The 20,589-nt window shown below is 32.1% G+C and overlaps 1 protein-coding gene and 1 long non-coding RNA gene across 7 annotated transcripts in view; both read right to left on the minus strand.

Annotated features, from left to right (window-relative positions):
• LOC143895951 (uncharacterized) overlaps positions 1-10,675 on the minus strand; it is a 50,287-nt gene extending 39,612 nt beyond the window's left edge. For both annotated transcript variants that reach the window (XR_013256508.1, XR_013256507.1), the window contains exon 1: positions 10,389-10,675. This is a non-coding gene — a long non-coding RNA (uncharacterized LOC143895951). The remainder of the gene's footprint in view (positions 1-10,388) is intronic.
• Positions 1-20,589, minus strand: part of LOC143895945 (A-type potassium channel modulatory protein KCNIP1) — a 166,531-nt gene that overhangs the window by 82,815 nt on the left and 63,127 nt on the right. The gene's annotated exons all lie outside the window — the stretch shown is intronic.

Consider the following 20,589-nt stretch of genomic DNA (forward strand, 5'->3'; position numbering starts at 1 on the left):
TGAACAAAAGAACGGATATAAATCTGTAAAATCCATACCATTCGTGCCCCACTGTCGATACTAATTGTGTGTTACGCGGTGTACATATACAACGCATCCTCTCGTATAATACACAACACCACAGTGAATTAGCGAAGATTACACTGGCCATCGGTTGTTTGTTTATGAGTATCACGATCTCGGACTATTTTTTATTTCGAACACGTATGCTATCGCGCCGTTCTGCTGATGATGGTTTGTGTTACCGGCGTAATGAAAACACCATCTGGTGCCATTTTGTGTGTTGCCATAAATAACGACCCGAAGCTATTGCAGCAGGTAAGGTTCAAGCAATGTGGTTGAAGTTGAAGTTACGCACGTAACAAGTTACAACAGATATACTTGTAATAGGAGTATGTAATTGTGTCGACGTATTTCAATACGAAATTGCAAGTGAAAACTTCCACTTTATTATGCCTTCCAATATTTATTCGCCAGGCACTGAAAAACGTTTGCACATTTACCTCTGTAAAAGCGTGGTCATTAAAACCGAACGTATTTCCTGCATTTCCACTTATTGTTAGCTGTTTGCTCAGAGCAACATCCATTCAAAACAGCGACAAACACAAAAACTCAATAATCACTTTATAAATTTCCACAAAAAAAAATAATGTTATTTTTTCACTTTATAATTTTTTTTTTGTAATTTTGTATTATACTTAATAGAAAGTGCAGTGCGAAATTTCAATTACGTTTCATACTTAATTAAACTTTCGATCATGAAACGAAAAAATTTATGGAAAGTTTCGTGCAAGAGAAAAGAAATGCCATTCATCATCTTCTCAACGCGAGATGAGCCATTCGAAATTGACAAGACCACGTGTAATATATGGTGCGAAATTTACGCAGCCATTAAAAAAGTTTAAGATTTATAGGCTGCCTCGGTAATTAATAGGCGTCGCGATTCAATATACGTGTGACCTGGTATCTTGAATAACACCTTTCCGATACACGAACGTGACGGCAACGTATCACCAGCAATGTATCCTATGTGCATTTGGATAGTTTGGAATTCTTGCTGATTTTAAACCGAAACGATATTTCTTTATGAAAATTTCTCTCCGTGTTGCCCACCCTCGCTTTATCGCCGCCTTTTTTATACTCATCAGAGAACAGACCCTTATCTTCGTACTAAGTACACTCGGTAAAATACAGAAAACTTATAACGCCGCCTCATTTATTGTTCCTAACTTTGTCCTGGAATGTATAATTTATGCCTTTCCCGTCGAGAATTCCATGAATAAATACGATCTCCTTCGGATCTTAAAACTATGTTAACAATAAGACTTATTAACGGTCATTATTATTTGTGCGCAGAAATGTGTTGACGTTTGGAACTAAAATTAATGGATTAAAACTCTGTGAAATTAAGACGAGTTTTTATTTCAATAATTTTTGTTCTACAAATGTAACTCGAACAATTATGTATAATAACAATCTACAATCGTACAGAAAATAAATTTCCAGCAAAAAATATTCTGATTTTATGTGTATATTTTAAATATACAAACCAAATATCACATATAAATTGCAATTAATTAATATTTACTGTTGAATTTTAAGAACACTTTTTCATATATTCAAGGCAATCGAGTTGGTCAACATTAATCTCGAAAAATTATAGCTACAATTTAATTACAGTCATCATCGATATAACATTTTGCGGTAAAAACTTATTTTCATCCATTATTTATAATGTTCATAATGCACTAATAACAAAAGAAAAGAATTCTGTGCATTGATATACGCATGTTTGTTTAGGCAATAAATGTATGCGTTCATGCAATCAATCATACTTTTGCGGATTTCTGTTGAAAATGCCTTAATGAAATCTTTTGTGGAAATCGCTGTTGTGGAGAGAGTAGGTTTACTTCCATATGTACACATGCCTATCACTGATCTTATCTTCGTAATGCACTTCCCGTGCTTGTTAATCGTTGCGTTTTATTATAAGCACACATATAAAGACATTTTGTTCATTTATTAGACGTTGCAGTTATTAAATTCTTCTATAATATAAATGAAAAAAATTTTGATATCTTGCAAAAAAAATTATTTTTAGCTCCTAAATAATTTACAAAATACATGCGGTAAAAAATTAAACTTTTATAAAAATTACAAGTAAAATATAAACAAAATCTATATTTTATTAAATATATTGATAAAAAGTCTTCATACGCACGCGAATTATTGACCAATAAATATATTTATAGACGTGTTAATATAATATATCACAGCTTATCAATATATTGGATCTTATCGCAGTACACGAATAAAAAGCTTTTAAATAAATGCGAGAAAGTGGTGCATGCATATTTTAGTCAAGTTAGGCTGGACCACCTGTTACGTTGTTCCTTCGTATAACAGTATTTATAAGCTTCTTTTTCCAATATATGCTAACATATTAACCGAAAGGTCTAAATTCATCATCTCTGTCACTTTTTGGCATCTTACATTAAATTCAAATGCGTCGACTTGTTTTGTGTATCTTTTCAGTTATTTTGTATTGTCTATATGATATATTGAGATAAATAATGCCATGTGTATGTAGTTTTCATGTGCACGAAAAAGGTAAATTTATCATCATTTATATCTCCATTCTATATTTCAATTGTAGTATATCTAAAATAGGAGCTTTCTTTATATCAAGTATACCTAAATGTAATCTATGATCTATATTCTATATGCACATATGTTGTAACGATAGAAGCTAAAAAAAACTTAATGCTTTTATAGAATACATTACTAATGATTCTAATACAATACAAAATACATGAAATATCGATGATATAGAAATAGTAAACAATAGTTTCATAGAATCGTCAAATTAAATATTTTCATCAATACATATTAAAATATGTTGCTTGGAATTTTTCAAAACAGTACAAAGTATTAAATTTTTAATAAGGTATTCTCGAGAACATAAGACTTTATGTGCAGAGAACATAACATCATAGTTTATATTAACATTCCCTCGAATAAAAAAGTTAAAGGGCGACCTGTTTCCTACAGCATGTGAAAAAATTACGTACCAATTTGCAAAAGCGTAAATGTCACTGACAGATATAAATGACCGCGAGCGTCTGGAGAGAAACAGAACGTACAGCGGAAATATCTTATATGAAATCCTGAAGATTTTCAGTTTCAAAAGAGGCTCCCGTAACAAACGGGATTCATAAAGACCCGAGATATTGGCCTTTACTTCTCTCATAGCTGCTCCACGAGGGCTGCTGGGTGGAAAACAGGAAGAGCTGAAAGGAAAACTTTAAATCGACCTGATGGGGCTAATCAGAAATGCAACGATCGACTTCGAGCAAGAAGAGAAACGTACGCTGTCAGGTATGTTATTAATTACATAAAACCGCCGAAGTACCTCGTTACAGAGTTTAATTACATGACGTGAACGCAATGCACGTGACAGCCCGCTAAAACGACGTTTAATCGGAAATATTAATGATGTGTACCAATACCAGACGAAGAACGATGAATATGCATGTACGTACCATATAGGCATGTATAGCCATGGCCTGACGTTGATAATCGTCGATGAAAACTCCGAAAGACGGATAAAAAGCATCCGCTGACGTGTGTACATATTTTTTTCCTTGACTTTACAAAATTATGTTGGATAACAGCGCGCGCGAGAATAATCGCGATGGTCTCCGGAACGCAGCATGCATAGATAATTAAACGCTGCTAATGCCCAAGCCAACGGTGTGTTATAAATAAAACTTACGCGTCGGTAAGCAAAAAAGAGAACACCGCGTAGTTGCAAGAAAATAAACGGGAGAACAACGTCCGAGATGCAGCGGATAAAATCTCTGCCAGTGATTCACATTTCTGTTATGCTTTCTCTATTTTTCCTTTCTCTCTCTCTCTCTCTCTCTCTCTCTCTTTCTCTCTCCCGATTCGTCCATTTGCCCATCGTTTTGCTTTACCTCTTTCCGCTTTTTGCCTGTTGTTTCTATTTCTTATCGAAGCGGTGGATCCTATGTGGAATCGTCTACGAGAATCCCTCTAAATCTTTAAGACCTTTCGGAAACTTGGACGTCTTAACGATGTCGATGCTGCACCGACGAACGGAAAGCAGCCAATGTAACCAAACAAAGACCGTAAGATCAATAGATTCGCTTGTTCTTATCGAGTCTTGCTAATTTCTAGAGCGGACCGTAGTTAGTCGTAGACTAACCGTCATCAGCTTCAAGCAAACTTTTTACGAGAGAGACGAACGGGTAATGCGTCGCGCACGGAACGCTTTGTCAGAAGTACGTAGCTTTTATGGATCATTTACTCGAATGGCCGAGCGGTACGTGCTTTTACTGCGTTTTTACTCTTCTTATATTTTGTTATTTTTGCTTTACGGCGTAGACAACCGACGCAGACATGTTCCCCATTGTCTCGCTGACTTTATGTCATAGCCTATAAAAGCTTTAATTGGCAATTCGCAGACTGCTCGAAATGGCACATGCGATCGTTTATTCCGTATATCGAGTTACGAAGGCATAAAACGTAATCTAATCTTTCGTAAATTCTTTCGTGAATTTTTTCAAGTTTAATTTTCATTTTAACACCGTTCTCTTATACCATTTTTTCTTTTATTTACAATATTTTATAATAAAAATATGATCACACGAGCAATATCTCGCTTGGATGTTATTTCGATATAAATGCATATCAAGAAATCTATCGGTGTCGATTTAATCTGAAACTACTTAATGCACAATTATTACAAACAATTGTGCCTTTCCTGCATAGAGTTTATATCCAAAATTTACTAATATATTAAATAAGCATTATTTAATATATTCACTTTTTCCAAGATAGTTATATCACGGTGATAAAAAAGTCATTGCATACGAAAGTGTAATATTCTGACCTTAACGGAACAGTATCAATCTATTTAATATTCAGGAAATATACATATATATCACAGTCCATTGTCGCGTTTCGTCAATCGATGACATTTTGTGCCAAACCGGGACGAATTTTCATGTAAATTACGACACGGCGTAATGACACGACCCGATCAAATCAATAGGCATTAATTGAAATAGAAGCAAAGCAGACCGATCAAGGAGCGTGACGTCTATTGCATTATGCAACACACGATGAAGACCGGAACATTTAGCCAGCGCGGCGGAATATATGCAAAAGGCGTAGCAAAACAACAGTCTGCGCAGAAAAAGGATTCTTTCTTCGCGCAAAAACTTTCAAATGATTCCCGTTTTATCTTCAGCAATTGGCGATGAATATTTTCCCCGAGATACAAATTTCTTATTTTTCAGGAAAACAAGATCATAAATATGTCTCGGCAATGTCTTCATTGAGTAGCCGTGTTCAATCCCGATAGGATATTGAAGAGCAACAACTGCAGTAATAACATCCTCATTTCGCCCCAGAAAAAAATGCTGCTTTATATTTTTAGTATTTTGTAGAAATTCTCTCTCGAATAAAGGATACAATACGCCGAGTATAATATTTGCAATCGTTTGCAATTTTATTATAGAAAAAATATATTACAAAGTTAATATTTTATTTCCAATTGTCATGGAGTAAAGTGAGCTATACTTTCACATAAAATCCATCGTTAATCATTTTCATGTTCTTTTACTATATATAGTTTTAAATCAATTTATATTTCGTAAAAATCTTGCAATCTTTTTGTTAACTACTATAATCCAAAATAGAAATTTATTCAATGTAGTACTTAATATTCACATAATTATTAGAACTTAAAGGATAACATATATAGAAATTAAAGGCCATATTATTTTTAAACGAACTTAATATAAGATCATTTAACATTCGATACACATGCGTGTGAAATACGTAAATACGATTTACGCGCAATTTAAATCTGTCAGCTTTCCAAATATAAAGCAAAATTTGATCAATGTTATACACATGTTCACGAGAACAATAATGGAAAATGCTTTATATGTGCAGATCGATTCAATCTAAAAATAAGACAAATTTAATTCTCCCTAAAGGGGAAAGGAATTAATAAATAGTCAAAAATAAAAGCTTGATAACTGGTTATGTCGAAAAAATGATAAAAATAATAATTAAAAAAGCATGATTGAAATAAATCGCGCGAGATTTTTGGTTAAATGTTAAAGAATCTTTTGCACCTACGTTTAAATTCTTATAATCCATCGTTTATTAATTCTGTAAATCTCATATAAAGCAAAGTGGCTCATTTCCCTCAACTAATTTCCAATCCTTCGATAACGTTAAATTATTACTCTAAATTACATAATCCAAACTGATAACCCAGGAGAAACTTGAAAAGCGGATCATATTATCAATAACTTAGACTAAGCGTGTTAGATACCGGATAAAGCTTCATATAATTTTTGATTAAAAAAAAATTAATTAACTAGTCGAATTATTCTTATTCTAATTTTTTAGATCCCATATTATAATATATTATTATTATTATTGTTGTTGTTGCTGTTGTATAATATCAATATTTAATTTAAACATTATATAATATTAAAAGAAAATATAATTAATAAATATATTTGTGCTAAATATTATCTTTTAGTAATTTTTCTTAACTTTGAAATATTTTACTGTTTGAATATTTCAAGTATTAATCGCGAGATATGCGCGAAACCCAAGGAGATGGCTTTATTTATTCGGGAAATAGTTTACAGATTAACATCATGCTCAAAGGTATTCTTCAGAAATTGAATTTCTCTTTACCCAAGTAATGTCACCTGCATACTAAAGCGATCTGGGTCATACGATAATAATCTTTTTTTGTAAGGGAATCGTTCAAGTGATATATAGAAAGCAAAAGACGAGCGGAGGATATAAAAAGAGATTGAACAAATCCAGACTCGCTATTAAAAATTAAATTTGCGATACCGCATACCGCTTTCAGAACCTGGCCCTGATCCGATTCGCTTTTCTCGATCGATCCGATCGTAAGTGAAAACTAAGTAAGCTCATCTCTTTTTAAGGGCGGTAATTCTGGTTCTGTTTCTTCTTATCAGTTCAAGCGCCCAAACCTATCATCGCAAACTTCCAAATCGATTAACAACATTACAGCGATAAACAACTTCTATCTTCTGTATCAGCTATACATCAGAATACACATTATACACATTAATAAGAATCTCTTGTACGACTTTCTACGGTAATTAAAGTCACGATACAAACAATAAAATCTTCGAAGTCATCGCACTTGCAATGTAGACTGCACTTTGTGAATTTTTCTTTTGCGCAAACGAATGTAGAGTTCAATTAAGCCAGTTCACTAGCGCAAAGGAAAGCACAATGAGGCAAACAACAGGAAGGGCTGCTGACAATTAAAATATTCGATCGAAATAGGGGAGGAAGAAATTAGCTTTGTCAACGGCGCGCGAGTGAATTATAACTTTTTCAATAATAACCCGTCGATTCACTCTCCGATCTGCTTTGCGATGCTCATGGCCTTTGACCAGAAAATCCCCGTTCTTTTCTCTCAGTCAATAAGCTGACGTCACGAATTGGCTACATCGCGTTTTTGAAACAGCTGTCGTATCCCATCGCAAACTTTTGATTGAAATAACAAACTGCGAACGTGCTAGAGGTGATTTCTTCAAATTTTTGCATCGATAGCGAAATTCATGTCTTTTCGATAGGAAACTTCATCGAGCGAAGTTAGATGAATCAAGTTTGGACAGCAGGGAGATGAGCGGTCCAAAGCAGCTGCAAGAAAGTTTCTGGCTTACTCTCGGGATCGTGCTTGCCAACCGTCCATAAAATTACCAGCCACCTCATAAAAATGAGTCAGGACTGGACATTTGTACTTTAAGAACGTAAGTAAAATAGTAGAGACTTTGGTGAAGCTATTTAAAAATGTAAGGCAATGTTTTCGCATAATTTTTAAACTATTGATAAAGAGATAAATACAATAAGATTGTTAACGAGATTATTAAAAAGACTGCGTAAGTTTAGAAGAAAATGTTAACTTCGTACATAACGCGGATAAAGTCTTATTACGAAATAAAAGTTTTGCTATACATTGATTTTTTTGTATAAAGTAGAAATTTTGTATGATATATGTATACCTATAGAAATTAGATAATTTTAGGTATCCTGCATATAAATCGAAATACGGTAATTATATAACATGTACATATGTCAATCCGATTGATGATGCATAAGAGTAATTCGTTAATGTGCTTTGGTGGCGAAGTGCAAATTTGTAAACCAATCTTACTCGCCATTCATATTTGATTTCGTAAATGGCAGAACTCTCCAATTAGCAAATGGATTTTCTGCAGCAAATAACGATTGTGTGAAGCCATAAAGCCGCAGAGACTTTTTATGCTAATGTGTCGGCTAATGTGTAGCTTATTAATAATATTCTCAAACTTCGAATAATCATGAGAGTACACTAATAAATACAATAAGCATAAATATTGCATTATTATTTTGTACACAAAATCATAAATACAAGAAATTTCAATTTTAGTAATGGCTGATTCTCCGACAGAAAACTCTGCCTCTCTGCATAATTAAAAAACTACCGTGACATTAGTATTATATTTGAATTTAGAACGATTTAATTATGATTATGATCATTAATATGATTTTGATGATATCAGCTGTATTTGTTTATTCCACTTTTTTATCTTTTCAATACCAATGTATCTTTGCACATTTTGTGCATATTTGATGTGCAAATATGATACATTCTAGAATTTAATACGACAAAAATGCGAGTACATTATGAAGTTATGCTCGGTTGCATTGATAAAAGCATTGGCAGAAATATTGAAGATACATGATGAATATTGTATTGTACAAGAAAATTAATGAGAATCCCATTCATATCAAAATTCCGACAAAAATTCCGACGTTTTGTTAATTTATTAAAACTTATTCTTTGTAACACAAATCCACATATATTGTAAAAAGAACCGATATTAAACAATTTTTAAAACAACCTGATAATTATTATTACGTATATCTACTTAATTATAAGTAGAAATTAAAATATTTCTGCTTACAATTACGGCGAAACAGTAAATGTTACTTATTCGGTTAAAATATTTCATTTTATTAATGTTTTTTTTATATTTGTTTCTATTGCTCGTTAATAAATAATTTCGTTTTTTGTGTGTGTGTTACAAGATTTATTATCCAATTAAAATTTTTATTTTTTTAATACAAAACTAGATTCATTAAAAAGTGTTTAATTTTTATATAAAAAATTATTATATAACCAAACATAACAAAACATCTTAAATGCACATATGTTGAATTATTATCTTGGGTCCCATTTTTATATTGTAAATATTTAATAAAAGACGCGTACTATCGTAAACTTCTCAGCTTCAATCTTCAGTAAAGGTCTAGTAAATTGAAAGCAGATTAATCCTTCTTAGATTAAGCTTTCCTCTTAAGATTACAGCAACATGTACGGTACGAAAGATGAGATATAGATGTGCGCATAAAGTTGTGAACGCTATTGTATAATAAGTAGGTATATTTATTGTTCTGTATTTTCGAGGAAATTATGAAATACTTGTTAGTTATCAAAAGTTTATATAATTTATAATATCAATATTTAACATATAGAAAAGAAATTGATAGCACAAAAATCGTATTTCTTTAAAAATGCAAAATATGTATCTCTTTTCAAGCACTATTTTAAATGTTTATAAAAGAAGACAATAAATAGTTGTCTATTACAAATTATTAAAATAATTAATACCGATCATTATAAACTAATGTAAAAGAGATGACTTATTAAGAGTTGAATTAATTTTTACTCAACAAAGTGTGTACTTTATATCACAGTTTTATAGTTTATAAATGCATAGTGTTGCTGCATGAAGAAGCTGTCATTAAATCTTGATCGTTTTGTTTAGCATTTTTTTTTTTTTTTAATCTTATTACGTACAAAATTGGGAGAGATTCGTTAACATGGATGATAACGTGAAATCTTATTTCTTTCTTTTGAGGATAAAACAAACTCGCCGGCTTTCCATTAGCAGGATGAAAGCCGGAGAGGACGTGTGGCAATTGTAATTATGAGGGTAATTCGCGAGGTAACACAAAATTTTGACGAAGATGAAAGAGAAGCGGATTACGTGTGCTTTATCGCGTTGTGTGATAAATTTCTCACTAATGCGACGTAACATTTCTAGACTGCGACATTAAAGATAAACGCGGCCATCTGAGCGCAGTGTAACAAAGAAATACTACGAAAGTTGGAAAGTTTTGCCCGAACTTCTACGTAACAGCTGCTGTCGCACAGAACGCATCGCAAGAATTAGTGAAGAATTCCACTCTTTCTCTGTATGGATCAGATCAGATACGCGACACTATCTATCAGCCATTATACTCACCGATGAAAGTGTGGGATATACCGTCGAGGTATCGAGGATCGACGAGGAGATCGATAACAAAGTGTTCCCAAACTGATCTGAGATCGCGGCAGCGGGAATTACGAATCGACTTGAAAATCCCCGTGTGCGGAAAACGAACGGAAAACTCTGTTGTCTTTTTGAACAAGAAGTGTGCGTGTGATTGCGTGTCGGGGCGCGGACTGAGCGACTGGGAGCACAGTCGTCTCCGGTTGTCCCACCCCACGGATTTCCTCAACACCATCCCCTACTCGGTTCATCCCCCTCATGCTTTCACCCCCGCCATGAAGCTCCAAAGCTCCCAGACCCCCACACCCCCGACACTTCCAGTACCGTCCGTCGTCAGCGCCAACGCCCTTGCGCACTAGGGACGTCTGCGAAGCGTGGCACCTCCGGTCGGTCCTTTGCCACTCGACACCGCACGAATTGTGTTTTCTCTCTCGGCGTTCATTCTCGAATCTACTCCACGCTTTCACCTGCCATGTCTATCTCTTCACCAACACCTGTTCCTTTTTTCCAAATTTAATCCTCTCCTCAGTTTGCCGCGAAGCCCTTGTCGAGAGAACGGAGTCTCATGGCACCGCGTAATAAACGACGCAGGGTGCGCGTCTACGTACTACTACTACTACTACTATTACTACTGCTACCACCACTTGTTACGAAACAGCTATGGCATCGATCTGTAATTTGAATCATGTTGCAAACATTTTCCGGTCCGAAATGCTCGAAATATCGAATGGCGCGATTTCAATTCAAAACGCAATATACCGGTAATTTCAACGATAGTTCACAAACAGTATAGTTACTTAAAGTGAGTAAATTTTTGGCACAGATGGTGCAACAATGTTGACTTAAAGTTTTCGCAACCACTCAGAGACCTATATTTTTTTTACTAACAAATTTAAGTAAACTGCAAGTATAATTGTTTCACAAACAACTAAAACTAGCCGTTAATGAAATCTAATTTCTCGCATATTTCGTAGATCGTAGATCGTAGATAGATGCATAACAAAACACTTAATATGAGGCTAATTTTATTTCATTTTATTGCTTTTTTATTATGTCTAACTTTTGTGCTACAGAGACAATCAAATATACATATGTTTTTAATAATTCAAGTGTATCAATGTAATATTTAATCGTAATTTCATTTAGTAAATCAAATCTTAAATTAATTAATCTGTATAATACTGAAAGAGTGAAATCGTGAAAAATACATAAATCCAATCACTCATCAACTCGTAAACTGACTTTCCAACCTCCTCTTTCAATTACTCCAAATGCTTCAATTATCTTAGTGGGATGCAAGTTTTCATTTAATTCATCTCTGTCAGCTCAACTCACAGTTCTTTACTTCAATTTTATTCTTAATCTATTTCTTAAATCGACAATTTCCATTCAGTTTTATTCACCCTTCGTATTTTCTCATTAAACATTTGATTTTTTGTATAGTTATACAAATGTTATACTCGACAGCAAAAAAGTATACTTTATAATATATTACTAAAATATATAGATTTCTCCCTCCCTCCCCCCCTCTCTCTCTCTTGATAGAATTAATTATAAATAGATCTTCGTTAATTTTCTTACATTTTAAGTTCTTCGACAATTATATCAGCAAATAATAAGTTTTTAAAAAATTTTTATCAAGAAAATAAAAAAGAGTGGCATCAGTTACACAATTTTATATCATCGAAGAACGCTGAAAAATATGTCGGCGCTTATTTTCTCCTCAAAATTACTGATGGCTAAGGTGCTACCGGTGATTCAAAGTTACTGAAGTGTCGAAAATGGGCGAAGAGAATAAAATGCTCCATTGGACGTGAGTTAGGTTGGATTCCTTCAAGGTTTGAAAAGAAGAATAACGAAAGAGGTTGTGTAATCTAAAAGGGAAAAGATCCTATCATGATTCCACTAAATCGAACTTATCATCGCAATAAGCTATACTATAACAAGCTAACTTCGCAGATACTGAAATGTTCTCTCTTATGGTATACAGGGTGTTCTAAAATTACCGCGTATGTTTATATTTTCACTTAAACTTTAACTTGGATCAATGTAGCAAAATATCTAGCTTGAGTTTTTTAAATAAATGCATAAAATACTTTATACTTATTTCAACTGTATACACGAAAATATATTTCTATATAGCAAATATATTTTTCAATGCGTTCAGACTATATCTCGGTAAAACGCGAAGGAATTGACAGTTTGATGTTCAATACTTTCCGAAACAAACTTTTCCGTGACAAAATAATATTTCTAACATAAGCCAAAATATTTGATTCTAAAAGTAGCCCGTTAAAGCGGTTAATAAAGAATGATTCTTAGTAATGATTTTGCTCAGACTTCACGTGAAACCATTTTCATCCTCTAAGCTGGATAAACCATGTAATGATCAATGGTAAGCTCTTCGTATCACAGTTAACCACAAAGTACACTGTAGTATGATTATCAACCATACAGCAATGATACAGCATCGAAATTCAAATAATAACATTCAAACATACAAATTATAGCTGTCATAAACTTTATGAAATTTTAACGACTTATTCAAATAGATATGAAATAAATGATTAAATGAATATTAAGATAAGTAGATAACAGATAAAAGCCGACCATTAACATAGTAATGTCTTATTGTTATAAAGCAGATGTGTGTAAGATTTATATTTCGATGTATAAAGCACTTTCCTTATTCTCTAGCATCTACGAAGAGTGGCAGAGTGCACTTGCGATGCCTGAGAATGGCGTTTTATCGTAAGATGCATACACATATTCTCGGGGCACTCCGGAGCAGGAGCTGACTGAATTGGGTTTTGGCATAATACTCTAAACGTTTCTTTTTTGCGTTTCTTCTAGCCGAATACTCTAAACATTTCTTTTTCACGTTTCGCCGAGGTATGGTCTAAAAAAAGGCGTTAAGAATTGCCGGTATTTTTGCGTTTAATATACCTTAAAAATACGTAAAATTTAATAACGCATTTATAAAAGAGAATGCATTAACAATTGCATTATGAAAAATAAGTACGAGTTCTCTCATTTGCATGTAACTTAAGTACATGCAAATGAGAGAACGGATCATAAACGTTTCTTTCAAATCGTAGTTTTTCTAAAAGCTCATGTATAAATATGCTCTTGCAATTTCATATCCAGTAATTGGGTGCCTTATAACTTATAAGCAAATGTCCAGGAAACCTCGCACACCCAATGACAACCGCATCACTTTCCTCGCAAAATGCGTGAAATAAAATGCATTCGTAGCTTTCGTTCCTTATCGTCGTGTAATTGCATTACGCTATTTACATCGTCAACGAGATGCTTCGAAATCACTAGGCGCTCGAAGTTAATTTCCATGAAATAAGAACGAGAGGAAATTCTGTTGAGCGATCCAGTAAAACACTTTGCCTATAATCAGCCATTTACGTATTTCAAACGTAATGACGTCTTTTGTAGCACAACAAGCTTAATCGAAACTTACTTATTTTTCAATTAAATTAGTACATACGCGGAGATATCTGATTACAATTAAATTTCTATTACAATTATTTCGAAATAAACGCGTAATTTACTTTACCGCCCTTTCAAGGCAGCTGCGATATATAAAACAAGGGAAGCACTTATGCTATGCAACTTCCGGCCTTAAAGAGTTAATAATGGACAAATATTTGAAAGCCTGTGCAGAGCGGCAAAATATTATAGTTATTATCGCTTTTCAAGTATGAAATCTGTACAATAACCTACTTTTCCGACCGATTAAGTTCATAAATACGTCCACAAAAAAATATTCGACATATCAACCTATATCTTCCATAAGGCGCATACTCCACTTTTTCCATGAATGCGCAATTCTTCCTCACAAAGGATTGGCCCGGTATACACTAGGTCAAACGAAAATATTATATCATTTCTACATTGAAGTGCGCGTTAAGACTTTACCTTGCGAAATAAAGTTAAAAATTTTGTCAAAGGTAAATGAAATATAATCAAATTTGTTTTCTTTATAAAAGCAAAATACTAAATTTAATTATAATTATTTTTAGAACAATAATAACATATTTTTCTACAGTATAAAACAGAATAATAAATTATATGCATTTTTTAAAGGTCAAATACACTTTAGATTCTTAAGATTCTTTAGTTAAGAAATTCTTGGAAAAAGAAACAAAAAGGAAACTGCATTCTTACGTATCTAACAATACTGACATTCAAACAAAAAGAACCAGTTGGTATTCCGGATGTTAGTTACTAGAGTTACTAGAGCAGGCGTGCAAGGAATAAAACGTTTCGTTACATGAGAAGAGGTAAAAGAGTAAAACGTGGAGAATCACAAGAAATTGCTGCCAAGAAAGGACTCGGGGAACTTTTGCAGCATTTAGAATCAAAGAAAACTGTTACTGTGGTGAAACTGAAACGAGAAAATATGATTAAATTTTACTTAAAACATAAAACCACGAAAAAACAGGCATTATTAATGATTCTAATAAACATAAAATAATTGAACATATATTTGAATATAATATTTAATCGTATATCAATTATGTATTAACTAAGTATTATTAAATGCAAACAAATATATATATAATTTCTAATTAGATATCAAGTATCGAATATAATATCTACGTTAAGACATCGTTATTCCACAAATAAAATTAAAATTACACGTGTACATAATAATAAGAGAAACGTGTACATTTTACGTTTTACATCTTTAGAAACAGCAAAAGTGTATTACAAATAAAGTATTTCGGATTTTACTATAATAATTTTATTACAGATTAAAAGAATTTTATTTTTCACGGTAAAATAAAATTTTTACCACCGTTGCGGCATTACCACGGATTAACTTTAATTCTTCTGAAGATTATGATTACCTCAAAATTAAAAGTTACAAAAACAGAAACTTTTATTACGTGGTTATAATATATCTAGGGTAGACATAAATAGATATAGTATCTACCAGTGGTTCACCATTTTTATCAATTTCCTGCAAGATTATTCTAGCGTGTAACTTTCTGCCATTGACTTCATTTTATACTTTTTACTTGATGTTTTATTTGGCTCTCGTCTTATTAACCAAGCTTCCAGTTTCATGCAACGAGAAAATGTGAAATGGCGAATCTCGAGTTTTCCCTTGCAATAAGAGGCATTAGATTTACTCAAATTATTTTTGCAACTGCGTTTTCATTTCTTACAAACTAGCCATTAAATAAGAATTAAGAAAAATTATCTTTCGAAATACAATCTTTACTTTTATATATTTCTTCCAAAGATGAAATTTTTTAGATCTTATCTCGGAATAAAAAATATTTATTTTGATGTATTAATTACACAAATTTTGTTTTCTTTTCCTTCTTTGAACGCATACAAATATATATTTTATATTTTATACTTTCGAGTATAAGGTAATTAGCACGATAAAATTAGCTTTTGCTTAGTAGTTAATAAATAATAAGATAAATCGTGAAATAAGATAGAAGTGACAAATACGATTTATCTTATTAATATTTATTAACTACTAAGATAGGTACCACCATGAGAGCACTATATGAAAAAATAGTAAAATTAAATTTAGACACATCCCGTTCCTCTATCTTTGGTCAAATTTAACTCGAGATAAAAGTGCACAATTTATTCGTCAGAGGCCACATTTATGCTTTTAAATATCATATCGTATCTCCTCTTATTTGAAATATTCAGAGTGCATTATATATTCATCAATGCATCGCGAAGAATGTTAAAAAGAAACAGAACATAAAGTATAATCATGAGCCATATTTACCTATAGGCTATATATATTCTAATATTATATATTATATATACAAATATATCTCTATAAATATATGTATTTCATTCGTATTATAATTACAGTATTATTATAATTAGAATAGCTATGATATGAAATTTCCTGAATTAACATGGAAGTAATGTCAGTGCTGACAGTGCTTATAGTTAATAATAATACCTATAACATTTAACTATCTGATAATATTGTCTTATCACAAGAAGTATACAGTACCTGTATTTTATCACCAAATTTATAAAAATTACTTACGATCGCAAATTGTTTTTTAACTCACATTAAATACCACTTTATCACAAATTCAAAGAATTTCAATTTACAATCTCTTAGCTATAGTATCAACATTAGTATCCCACGCGTTTAAACCAGCTGCGCATACTTCTTGTTCAAAATCCATTTTTGTTTCGTCACTAATTTGCATCTCAAGCTCGAAGAGCTTCCATAATATACAAAACTTGAATGTGAAAAAAAATATTGAAAGTTTGCAATTGCTTTTAGAACGACGCAATTTTCCAGAATTTTTTTTTGCAGTTTAACGCGTTATTCTCTGAAGCACGTAAACTTTTCTGAAAGTAGGATCCTTTCAACGGCTATCCCCTTCACGCGCTGCTAAGCTCGTTGATTTCATTCGTGGCCGATCGGAGTCTCCTTCACAGTGTTCTGTATATAGCGTACGTTACAATGTGCTCATAGAACAGTGAACTTGTGCCGCCGGGAAGAAGATCGAGTTTTAAAAAGCGCCATTACAATTAACCAATTCTAGGATACTGTGCCTTTATTTGGCGATCAGTGAAATTTACCGAATGGGTCTTCTTCCTTTAGCGCATTTTCAACTTTCGCTAGAAAAAACAAACTAACACCACTAGTAAAGAAAATCGAAAAAGTTACTATCTAAAGTAACCATAAAGTACCTATCTATAAACCGTATCGCGGGCGCGTATATACTTGGCACACTGCCGCGTCTCTTGATACTATACGTTAGAAGCTTTAAACACTTTCTATTTTCATCGATCTTTGAATTATGATTCCCACATCGCAAACTCATTTTTCTTTCATAACTGTTTCATATGTAACTATTACGGAAAACAATGTGTTTCATTTAGGTAAACTTAATGTTATTAATGGAAAAAAACAAATCTTTTTTCCCTAAGAGATAAATTAACTCTTTGAGAATATGTTTATATATTATTTTTAATAAGTTTTTTATTAAAAAATTAATGACATCTCTTTACAATGTTAGTATTACAATAAAGTTTACATTAAGATTATATTCAGATTAGTACATATGTATTTTTAGATTGCTATCTAACGGATCATTTTAATAGCTACAAATGCGATACTGTAGCTTGTAATTCAGGATACAATTGCGTAATGATATACGATACGGTATTATATTTCTGGTGCAAGCTTTGCGGGTGATACAGATAGAAGTCAGTTAGAAATTTGCAAGCTCGCAATAATGGCTTTTAAAGTGAATGCATCGTTGTCGGTCGGTTCAAAAATGATACAAATTATATGTAGAGTCCCTCTAGTCAGAGTCTGACCATACAGTAGCAACTTTTGATTGGTTCGCCATTTCTTGGCAAACGCAATAGAAACAGAAAGAGAAAGAGAAATAAGAGAAAAAGAAAAAGCGATATAAATGTAATATCGCTTTCTCTTTCTCTATTATATCTTTCTCTCTCGCAGAATTTTGCCAGAACTGCAAGTTGACCAGACTCTGATTAGAGGGACTCTAATTATATATGTAATCGACATTATTAAAATAATATAAAGCATAATATTTGAAAATAATGTAAAATTGACAGGCGATTAAAAAATTACTCTTATCTCAGACATTCATCTATTATTTATATTTATATTATCCATCTATCATGGAACTACGATTATCCTTGGTTACACAATGTACAAATTTATTTTAAAATATACTACACACACATCTGTTTGACATATATCTTACGATCTGAATATCTTCGATCTTGCGTTTTTAATTTCTGTTTAAAAGTAAAAAAGCATGTTTTCTATATTTATTTATAATAAGTAAGTTATAGTTGTATATGTTTAAATAAAATTATCATGCATATAAGCACCATACAATTTATTTTATCATTATTCCTGCAAGAGATACTAAAAATATTGAATCTCTCACGAGACGTGTACAATTGTGCAGGCCGATATTTACGAATATTAACATTCATTATATCCATTAATAGGCTCATTTCTTAGTAGAAGCTCGAAGTAATTGGAAAATTCTAGAAAGAAGCGTTTTTTAATTGATTTATTCTCTTCAAAATGTAAAACTTAATTTTGTTTACGTATAGAAAAACTAAAACGCGTCAAATGTTACTGGCGTTACTGCTGTAAAAATAATGTTTCAGTATATTTTTTAAAAAACGCGATACATTGTTATTATCGTAACAACCAAGCGACTTAATAAACAGTCCGTATAGACAATGCAAAATATGATACGGTTTATTTTTTTCATCGCGCTGCAACATCGGAAGCAATAGGTGCCGTAAAGTAAAATCAAAATCGATTTCTGATTGAACAAAGTGATACACGGAATCGAACGCTTATCGTTTTCCCGAAACAATTCGTGGCGCTTTTATTATCGTCCACCGCAGAAGCGTTGAACAAAAATCGGATCTCCATTAAACTTAAACTTTGTCGTCCTCCTATCTCGACATCGATCATGGTCACGTGTGAAGAAAAGGAGTTTTCGATTTTACCAAACAGCCCGATCGGAGTATTTATAAATCGACGAGGTACGGAAATGGCGTGTCCGCGTATCGTACAATCGATCAATACAAATCAGATCACGGCCGAAGTTTACCGCGAGTAATTTCATTTCTGAATGGAGACTAAATATTAATGTAGAATATAGGAATTCTAATCAAATATATTATAGAAAAAAAAGAGATTCTCTCTTATATTTCTCTCAATCAATTCAAAGTCTTAATATAAAAGCAAATTTAAAATAGAAGTATAACCTTTTTTAAATGTTAAAATTCTCTGCATGGATTATAAATCTTCTACTTCTTAGATTCATAGAACTTAGATTCATTTTCTGGACCAGTACCAAAGTACTTGTCCTATTATCTAAAATATAAAATCTCTTGTTTTTTTTATCGTTCTAGTATACATGTTTTGTATGGCAACTATTGTCTCTCGCATAATACTTGGCCACTTCTCTTGTTATCTACTTTCAAGATTGACGTAAATTGTAAGTTTTAATCTATAAAATATTTTACGTCTAATAATACCATCATTTATACATTAATCCGACATCAAGACATATGTGTATTTTTTTGTGTTACCACTCTATGTTTTTTTTAGTTTATAATACCGATCGAACAAATTGCGTAACGCTTGTGTAATTTTATTTAAATACGTATAACTATAATCTAGACAATTTAAATAAATAAAAAGGCAGAAGAAAATCAGATGCCATTATTGCGAGATGGATAAGTTTCAATGAATTAAGTTATATAACAAACAGATGTGTAAGGAATCGCCAACAACTTTTTGTTGACATATATTGCGTATTGTCTTTACACTGGCAATATTAGAATTTCGCTTGACTGAATTGTTATATTGCAGGTGTTGCGCATGTAAAGATTTAATCCGTTAATTTCGATGCAAATGCCAGAAACAGGAAACAAGAGAGAAAGCTAGCAACTGCTGTGCGTCGACGAAATTGTTATTCGCAACGAGTAAATTGTTCGCGACTGGAAGAGAACAAAGAATGATCTATAATGCGTAAGGACTTGTCGACGGTAAAAACAGAAATTGGTAAAAGTTAAATGAAAATTTCCGTGTCAAGAACTTAATAAATTTCATCAGCTATCTGTCAGATAATACTGAACATTTCTGCAAGAACCTAAAATGTGAAAGAAAAACTGAGGGTAATTCTATCTTTCAGAGTAAACATCTTCAGAGAATCAATATTACTAGCACTTTTAGCATCTACTCTATTCTATATAAGGTCTTGTTAAAGAAATCTTCAAATCTTCAAAATAAATTTATGTGTATGGCAAATAATTAATAATATTTTTTTAAACCAACAGTATATTTTTAATAGCAATATTTTTCTACAAAATTAATTTAACTTTAAATTACGTAAAAAAATAGTTAAAAAAACATTAAATTTGAATATTATTATTTACTGTATATTATTATTTTTAGGAAAGATATATATGTACACATCATTTTTTACATAAATTTTAATGGAAATAGGTTTTCACAATATGATAAATGTAACTTTATATAAAATATATATTTAAAGATTATTAATTCTAGCCCATCGCTTTTTATATGGAACTAATTGCTTATTCTGTGTGATGAGGGCATTCAATCCTTTGGTACTGGATACGCCAAAAT

The sequence above is a fragment of the Temnothorax americanus genome, unplaced genomic scaffold (assembly GCF_048541705.1).
Source record: "Temnothorax americanus isolate GAGA-0224 unplaced genomic scaffold, ASM4854170v1 Scaffold17, whole genome shotgun sequence".
Taxonomy (NCBI): domain Eukaryota; kingdom Metazoa; phylum Arthropoda; class Insecta; order Hymenoptera; family Formicidae; genus Temnothorax; species Temnothorax americanus.